Source organism: Anser anser (genome assembly GCF_964211835.1).
Source record: "Anser anser genome assembly, chromosome: 5".
Classification (NCBI taxonomy): domain Eukaryota; kingdom Metazoa; phylum Chordata; class Aves; order Anseriformes; family Anatidae; genus Anser; species Anser anser.
This window is the reverse complement of record NC_139725.1, coordinates 8,898,118-8,906,669: the sequence shown is the minus strand read 5'-3', so window position 1 is coordinate 8,906,669 and position 8,552 is coordinate 8,898,118. Positions and strand designations below refer to the sequence as shown.

Genomic DNA, 8,552 nt, shown 5'->3' with positions numbered 1-8,552 from the left:
TATTACTTAAACAGAAGTTCCTAGTAGTATCTCATAAAATTGATTTGGGAAGAAGAGATTGGACCAAAGAGTAGGGTACAAACAAAATCAAACACTTTCATTATGGAACTTATACTAATTATCTTTCCCAGTGGAGACTTGAAAAAGAGCAGAACCGATGAGCAATTTTATATCTGCTCTCTATTTGACACTAGTTTATTACTATATGATAGAAGTATTTCATTTTGAAGCATGGTGTTTCTTCTTGGGAAGTAAAAGCAGCATAGTTACAGCAAAGGCTAAGGGCTGGGGTTTTTGAACAAGTCTCCTTTTTCTGTGATGTTTCATGACCCTTTTACCTTGAAGGACCCCATCAAATGACTCAAGCTGTCAAGGGTATGCTATAAAGTTTCATTCTTACACACACACAAAAAAAAAGTAAAGAAAGAAAGTTAATTGCAGGCTGCATGTCTTTCAGGAAGATGATATATTTCTGAGTTAAAAATAAAAAGCACTGCTTTTAGGACGACGTTTTCTGGAGATGAGCAAAGGTGTTAAAAGGAAGTCTCGTTAGAAAGACATAGTCCTCTTGTCATTGAACGTCTCAAGCAAAATAATACGTTTAAAACTATCCAGGTTGAAGAGACAAAATTCTGCAATATTTACTGTTCTGCCCTGTGACAAGTGTTCATCCTCATGCATGAAACCACACAAAAGAAAGGGATGGCAAAAGACACAGCCAGCTTCCTGCTTTGTTCTTTTCTGACATCTCTGTATTTCTGCCTGACTCAAATTCATAAGAAAAAGGCTATCTGACAAAAATTAAAAATTATTTGAAAAATAATTTAGAGAATTAAATTAAGAGTAATTAAAAATTCTGCAGTATTTCAAAAGTTGATTTTAAATACTAACTTCTGTTTTTACAAAGAGACTTCTGTCTTCGTTGATTACTGTGTAGTTTCAAAAGCATTCAGAATACAGATATCATTTCAACCACTGCTTGTATTTACTGCAGCTTAGAAGCACATGTGTTTTACAAACAACTCTTTGAAACTGCAGAGAGAATTAAAAATGAATGTAGGTGCCCAAAAATGAAGTTAAGTAAAATAAAAAGAACATAGCTCTGGACTTAAAGCTCTTGTCAGTTTTAAGTCTTACTCATAAGGCAGTGCCCTGAGTGTAAAATCATTCCTTTGGCACTACAGTGAAAAACATGCTCAGTCCTGACTATCAACAGAGGCTGCCTGGTACGTCATACAGGAACACAGTACATGTAAATGCAATTAGGGAACAGAAACCACCTGGCAAATGGGAAAAATAAATAATTAAAAAATACCAAAGGGACCAAAATGCTAGCCAAAGCCCTGGTAATAATAAGTTGGTGTGATTATGTATTCAAATGTGTCCCATCTGCAAGTAGTTTCGTCTTCCTACTCATTTTGCATTTAAAGTCAAGTCTCATATTAACTGTATAGCACCAAGATGCTATGGAGTAAAATTGCCACTTCAAGTGCGTAGTGCAAGTAAGGAAGAAACCAGGTTGCTGCCTCCCCAAAATATTCTCAGCTAAAAAAGCTTTGCTACCATCCCTTCCCAGGCAACGTAAGGGATTATTTTTCCATCAGGTAGTCATGTTCTGTAATGCATTCCTAAAATTGATTGTATTGCACTAGATGGCCAGAAGATTGCTTACACCACCATACTTAGCACATATTGCTATTATTATTGTATCTCAGAAAAGTTTTGCTTTAGTCTGATTGCCAGTGATTACCACTGGCATTTTTAGGCTACTGACTGGTTTTCTGACAATGTTATTCCACAGAGGCAGCATCCAACTGCAAAATGTCTTACTTGCTTATAAGATAAGGTCACAGATGTAAAGGAATTGGGTGTTTCAGACTTTCTGTATGAGTCCCCTTTGAGAATCCCAAACCTTTGAGAACAAACTGCGTTCCAGAGAAATGATATCACGTTTGTCTCTTTTTTTTTTAATGATTTAAAACCCTTGTACTTAAGCATATGTACTTTTTCACCCCTCAACAGAATAGCTATGAAATGTTGAGAAAACATAGTGTATGTATAAGATATACAAAAAACTACTGCTTAAAGCTTTTTCAAGTTATATCAGTCCAGAAACATTATTTATTTCAAGTGTAATGGGCCCCCTCTCTAATAACCATATCTGCAAACATAAAAACTGAGCACAAAGAAACCCAAACAGACAGAGGACAGTCAACGTTTTTACTGCTCATCCACTGGTGCTGGCTTATTTTCTATTATTCTTCATATGAGAATTGTTTGAAAATGAGAGAAGCTTGACTCTAAGAGAGTCGCTGCAATTTATACAAGGATGATATTGGCACTGTTTTTAGTAACAAATGTTAAGGAAGGTTGGAATAAATCCTTATTTGTCCGTTGACACTCATTTTCCTAAAGCTAACATCTTGTCAGAATGAAAGAGAAGCACCGAGGAGAGGAGAAGGGTCTTGCAACAACCTGCACTTGTACTTTTCATCGAGAAAAATACATGTCCTGTGCAAACAAACCCAACAGAAACATTCTGAAACGGGGGGCAGAGAAAAGAGGAAGTTTTCCTTGAAACACACGTGGAAGCTCCCAGTGTGTTCTCCAAAGGAAATACTGCTTTAACTCCACAATATGATATCATGCGTCATTAGTTGTGCTACTTCCTGTAAGTAACCAAAATGCAAAAGAATTTGAGATGAATATCTAAGTCCAGATCACACTGCAGACTAAAGTAGTCACATATTCATACAATCCAGAATAGTGCTGCCATCCACTTGCATGTACTGTTCGAAACAGGTGTAAACTGTGAAAACAGCTTTGTCCAAAACTTTAGATGAGATGAAACAAGTATTCAACCAAAAGAATTGCACATAGCTCGTGTGATTTTAGCTGCTTTCTCTGGAAGTACAGTTTTGTTCCTAATGTTACCTTGAAAAAATATGAATATGAAAATATTTCCTATAATGCCAAAATGTCTTTGCTCTAGATTTTGTAACAGTAAGTGAAACTACTGACTTTTTGTTGTTCAGACCATGCAGAGATCAAAAACTTCCTTTCATGTACAAACAGGCAATGCCAGCCTGTGTGTCCTTGGTCAAATGCAGTTATACATACACCGTAAACAAAAACATTAATCAGAAAGTTACATTAGCGCTGCTGCAGCAAGTTGTTGAAACATGACATAAAATAGACCGAAGTTTCTTTTATATGGTGTTTTTCATACCCATAGTATTACTAAGCCATTAAATGCTTGCAATAGCAGGACTACCCATGTGGATGATAGCTCACACGCAGCTTAGGCAATTAGAAGCTGTTTTATTTGGAAAGAATACATTAATATTGGCCAGGACAGCATAAGGATAAGACATCATGTTACTTGGTGTGAGACTGACCCTGATAAGGAGATTATATAAGCTTGGCAATATGATAAGCCTCTGTGTACTGAATAATGTCAGAAGCTTGGGAAGACTGAAAGCGTTTATACTGTACTGAGTAGCAAAGAATGCAAAGATCCCTGAGCCAGGGCTGAACATGCTACCTGCAGAACTAGGAGCAGAATAATCACATCAGTGTAACGCTGTACCACGGTTAATTACCCTTTCTGAAATTCACTGTAATCATTCAGAAGAAGGAAAAACAACAAACATAATCAACAAGCAATGGAAAATAAATAAAAAAAAAACGTGAACCAAATGTACTGACAAAAAGCAGAACACCCACCCTGATCATTCAGCAATAATTTATCTGAAAATTCCTCCTGCACACTTGTAACTTTACTTGATTTATTCAATTTTGTGAACAGAATAAAGGACTGGTAAGGCAGACACATCAGGATATTATTTTAGAAAGCCACGTACAAATGGCAGAATCAGCATCAGTGATTTGTGACTACTATTGAAGAAATTAGAAATAATTGCAACCTTTCATTACAAAACCTGTCATTTGGTATCTGCAAGCAATTTGGTGTAAAACTAATCTTGACGACTGAGTCATTGCCAAACCTAATAATTTGCTGCATAAACTTTAAACCATATAATTGCTCAAGGTGAACGCAAGAATCTCTAGCATTAACTGTTACTATATCAAGACCCAATCACACAGTACTTGGTTCAAAGAAATTGAGACTATAGGATCAGGCCCTTAACTAGTTTTTCTCATTGAACATGATGTGGGTTAATATAAACTTAAATTTCATGAAAAAATATTCATCAGTGAAAGAGACAACAGCACCTCCATTCAGCAGGAATATTTTGTATTACTCACATGAACCACTGAATTCATAAACATTGTTCTGACTGGGTTTCAGGCTTTTGAAAACATAAACAGCATTCACTAAAACAACGAGAAAAAAAAAAAAGAAAAACATAACTGCACAAAGTGAAAAATCCATTACTATTTATCACCAATCAAATTAAAACCAACAGTTTTTGTTTTTTTTTTTTTCAATACACGGAAGGTGAACTAAGCATCCTTGCCACACCACACATCACAGCCATGCCTGCATTGTACAACCTACTTCCATTTCTGAGCAGTTGGCTAGCTGTAACAGTTTGCTATAACAAAGACCAACCTCTTATTTTATCATGTATTTATATACCCTAGAAGAGTTCCTATCCAATTCACAACAATTTTTTTTGCCATTTTGTTAAGATTATTTTATATCATAAGGTATCAGAGGTCTGCCTCCGCACCAACTGAACCTGCACCAGTTTATTGTAAACCTGATGTAAAACTAGCATTTGCTAGTACTGTCACTGAAATGATTTCAGAAGGCTCCATTTGCAGCCTGTTTTGTTTTGCTGCCTACCATTGTTATAAAACAATTACCACATGCATGTATTTGTATCATACCCACGTGTAGGAACCCTTTTTTCTTTAATTTTGATTCAAGGATTTGGAGAGCAGGATAGATTGGCAAGGAATTTAAGATGCTCCCACAACATGTGAAAATAAAGTTCAAGTCACAGCACAGTGCAAAGCATTATTGGAAGAGAAAAAGAAAGAACTCTGTCCTACAACGTGTTGAAAGCTTCCCAAATGGTGAGAGATATTTCAGAAAGTTTATTTTAGGTAAAAGAAAGCTTTTCAAGAACATGGTAACATAGGATTCTACATTACAAAAGTTGCTTTCCAAAGCAAAGTGGAATTATTTTCCTGCTACACGTCTTTTCAATGTATGCAACTTCTCTAGGAAAAAGCTACTAGGGAATGTCACCTAATGGACAGCACATACATATGCATCTATGTAAATTTGATTTTCTAGGAAAAGGCAAAGTTAGAAATATGTTCCTTTAAACTATACAATCACTAAGTGAAATTAAAAAAGACAAAAACCCCTCTCCTTAATGTTCAGTACTGAGTAAAAATATAGTAAGTCTGCATACAAGAAGTATAAAGATTCCTTACAGGCCTTTTTTTCTCCACATTTCAAGAAGCCTTCAAAGATGAAATATTAAAATTCACTCTATCAGTTCTACCCGACATTAAGTAGCTGTATCCTGAGGACTAAATATGTCCTATGAACTTAAGCTTTAAGATCTCAGAGGCTAACCAGAGCTGTTCCTCCTCCTTTCCTCCACCTCAGCTTGAGCACAGCTCCCCAGAGGTATGGCTGAAGCCTGTGGTGGAAGGAGAAGTTTCAGGTGAAGCTCTCCCTTTGCTGTTTCCAAGCACATACCTCTTTAGCATCCCAGAGCTCTGTCTGCTTTCAGTCCCAAATGAGACACTGAGATCTTCACCACGAGTTCAGTAACAGACCCGAGATCTGCAGGCCATACAGCACCCTCCGCTTCTGTGGCTGAGCCCCAGCCCGTTGTACTGCGTAACGCACACCTCCTTTTGCCTTTACACCGTTCACTCCAAAAGAGAGGGATGAAAAGTAATTCACCTGCATAGAGTGCATCATCAGTTCAATGTTTGGAGGGGTGAAGCAAACCATTCCATACGGACAAGACGTTAGTCATCGTGTAGGTCTACGTGCATGTCACGAGGATCGTTTCCTCAGCACACTTGACTTCCACATGCTGCCACAGTTTCATCTACAGAAGCTTGAACCTACATCTGCTTGATAGATAATCATCACATCTGCTTGCATCGTTCACTAGAGATGGGGAGGACCAGGAAAGAGAAGACAGAGGAGACTGCAAGAACCCTCTCTTTAGCTGATGCCATTACAACTTGGAAGCTCACCAGCAGGTGAAGTCAGCTAACAAGGACAGCAAACTCCCCTGAGTGCATGAGATCTTTTACAATGAGCCTGCAGCATGTTGCTGGAGAAAATGTGTGCCTACCTGGCAATGAAGCCACTTGTTAGTCCAAGGGATAGAATTCACAAAGTGTTTCTGAATGAGTAACTGGAAAATTAATTTGACTGTGATGTTGTGAAGCAAAACTTACAATACAAATAGACGGTTTGATTTTTTTGCTGTGAGCTGAAAAATAAAATTAAATCTAGGATTTTCCTTTTTATTACTTCTACGAGCCTTACAGAGACTATAAATAACAGAGCTATAGTAGCTACAATTAAGACCTAAGGCCTTGGAGGAAAAAGGAGCAATTTTTTATGTACTGAAGCAGCCCCAAGATTCAACCAAAGCAGGTAAAAGATTTGATTTCTCTCAAGTGTTTTCAGAGCAAGTGACCTCTGTATGCAGCCAAGCACCGACCATAAGTTAGCCCTCCTAATGCAAACAAGTTGTTTATTTATCTACTGTAGTGAATACTTGAGCTTGCACAGTAAAATAAATAGGGGGAAAAATGTCAAGAATTATTAAAAAAAAGATTTTCCATTTATTTTAGTGTTTGTTAGAGCTCATCAAAAGCAACTTCAATAAATTTCACATAAAAGTGAAAGACTTCAACCATTTTTCCCTTCATCATGATGGCTCAAGTATTCCAATATGATGTTTTGGAACAACAAAAATAACAGTATGGAATTCGGCTTTTATCTAATTAAAGCTATTCAAAGAAATTATTTTACCCACTGAACACAGTGGTGTGAATGTAGCAGGCTCAGTGTGGAAGGTCTGGATCATGTGGGTAGCAATGAATCATTGCTTCTTTATGAGGCAAGAAAATATATATAAAGGTAAAAAGGGATTTTTTTTAAACATGGAAAAATCAGTAAATTCTACGTGGAGTTTGCCCATGTCTTCCCTAAACTTGCCATACTGTAATCAAGTTTCAAGTTTAGTTAGATTTTTCCTGTTCCCTCATCTGTATTTTAAGCATGCTGTTTGTGCTAAGTTGGTACAAGTGGACCCTGGCTCTCTAGACCCCAGGATATGATGGCTGTTCACTAACATACATGTAAAAATAGCTTCATCTGGGGCAAAGTTCCTCTTTGTGCTCCTGGAGATTAAATGGCTAATAGATTCTGGATGGTCAATCACAGTGAGATGAATTTTACTTCAGTCAGAACTGGCACGTGTCCACACTGCAGTTCAGTGAAAGAAATCCCGGTTCTCTTTCACTCAACAATGCAACTACTCCACGAATTCATTCCATTGCATACGGCACAAAAACCTGAGATACCACATCAAATGTGTCTTCACTGTTACAAAGTAAGGAGGACACAAAACTTGGGAAGCATTCTGCATACGTATGAGGAAAGAGAAAGACTTGCAAAGGGGAAGGTGGTCATCTGTACTCAAAACTGCTACAGTTCCTTCTGCGAAGTAAGGAGCATTGCCGATGAATATGGCACTTCAGTTGCCAATGCCAGGATACACAGAAACAGGCTTCAAAGTTTTTATGGAACTTCAGAACCTCAAGAAAAAGAGAAAAAGAAAAAAAAAACCACACATTTCTTGCATCTGGGCAAGATTATATTTGTGTAGCTTAAGATTCTGTTGAAATAGTATACAGAAAGCAAAAGTCCAGATAGTAAAAGGAGCCTCAAAATATCTATTATACAAATATTAAAGTTATTCAACCTAAACTTCTGGAAGCTCACTATAATTGCTTCTTTTATATCTGGCATTGCACTTCAACTGCTGAATTCCTTAGCCTCCAAGAGCAGACTTATAGAGATGCTGTACTGTTTGATTTGGCACTATTCACAAACCTTGGCAGATGATCAAATAGAGGGCACAGAAGAGCAGGAAAAGCCTTAAGAAACTGTCTGGGCTGCTGCCGTTACTGCCTCCATAGAGAGCAAAGTTACTGGTAAGCACAGAGCAGCTGTATGTATTACTGTTGTTTAATTTTAGACTGTTTTATTACATATCTTGACAAAATAAACATCAGCATTTCTTCAATAGGGACTAATTTGTGTCTAGCTTAAATTACAACTCTTAACTCCCCAACAGGTAAAAAAATTATTTTTTCCTTTTTGCAATATTCTGGAATATATGAGTCACTAATGTTGCATAGTAACTGAAATCTCAAGACAAAACTGTTACAAAAGGCAACAGGAAGGAAACAGGACAATTTAAAAAATACTTTTAAAAAGTCACAGAAATTATAAGAAGATTAAAGCTAGAAAATTTAAAATATTACATCTATAAAGATCCAAGAGGCATAAAACTGCATTTTTACAACGGGGT

At 37.0% G+C, this 8,552-nt stretch overlaps 1 protein-coding gene across 2 annotated transcripts in view; it reads right to left on the bottom strand.

Annotated features, from left to right (window-relative positions):
• Positions 1-8,552, bottom strand: part of MPPED2 (metallophosphoesterase domain containing 2) — a 200,111-nt gene that overhangs the window by 133,665 nt on the left and 57,894 nt on the right. The window lies entirely within an intron of this gene.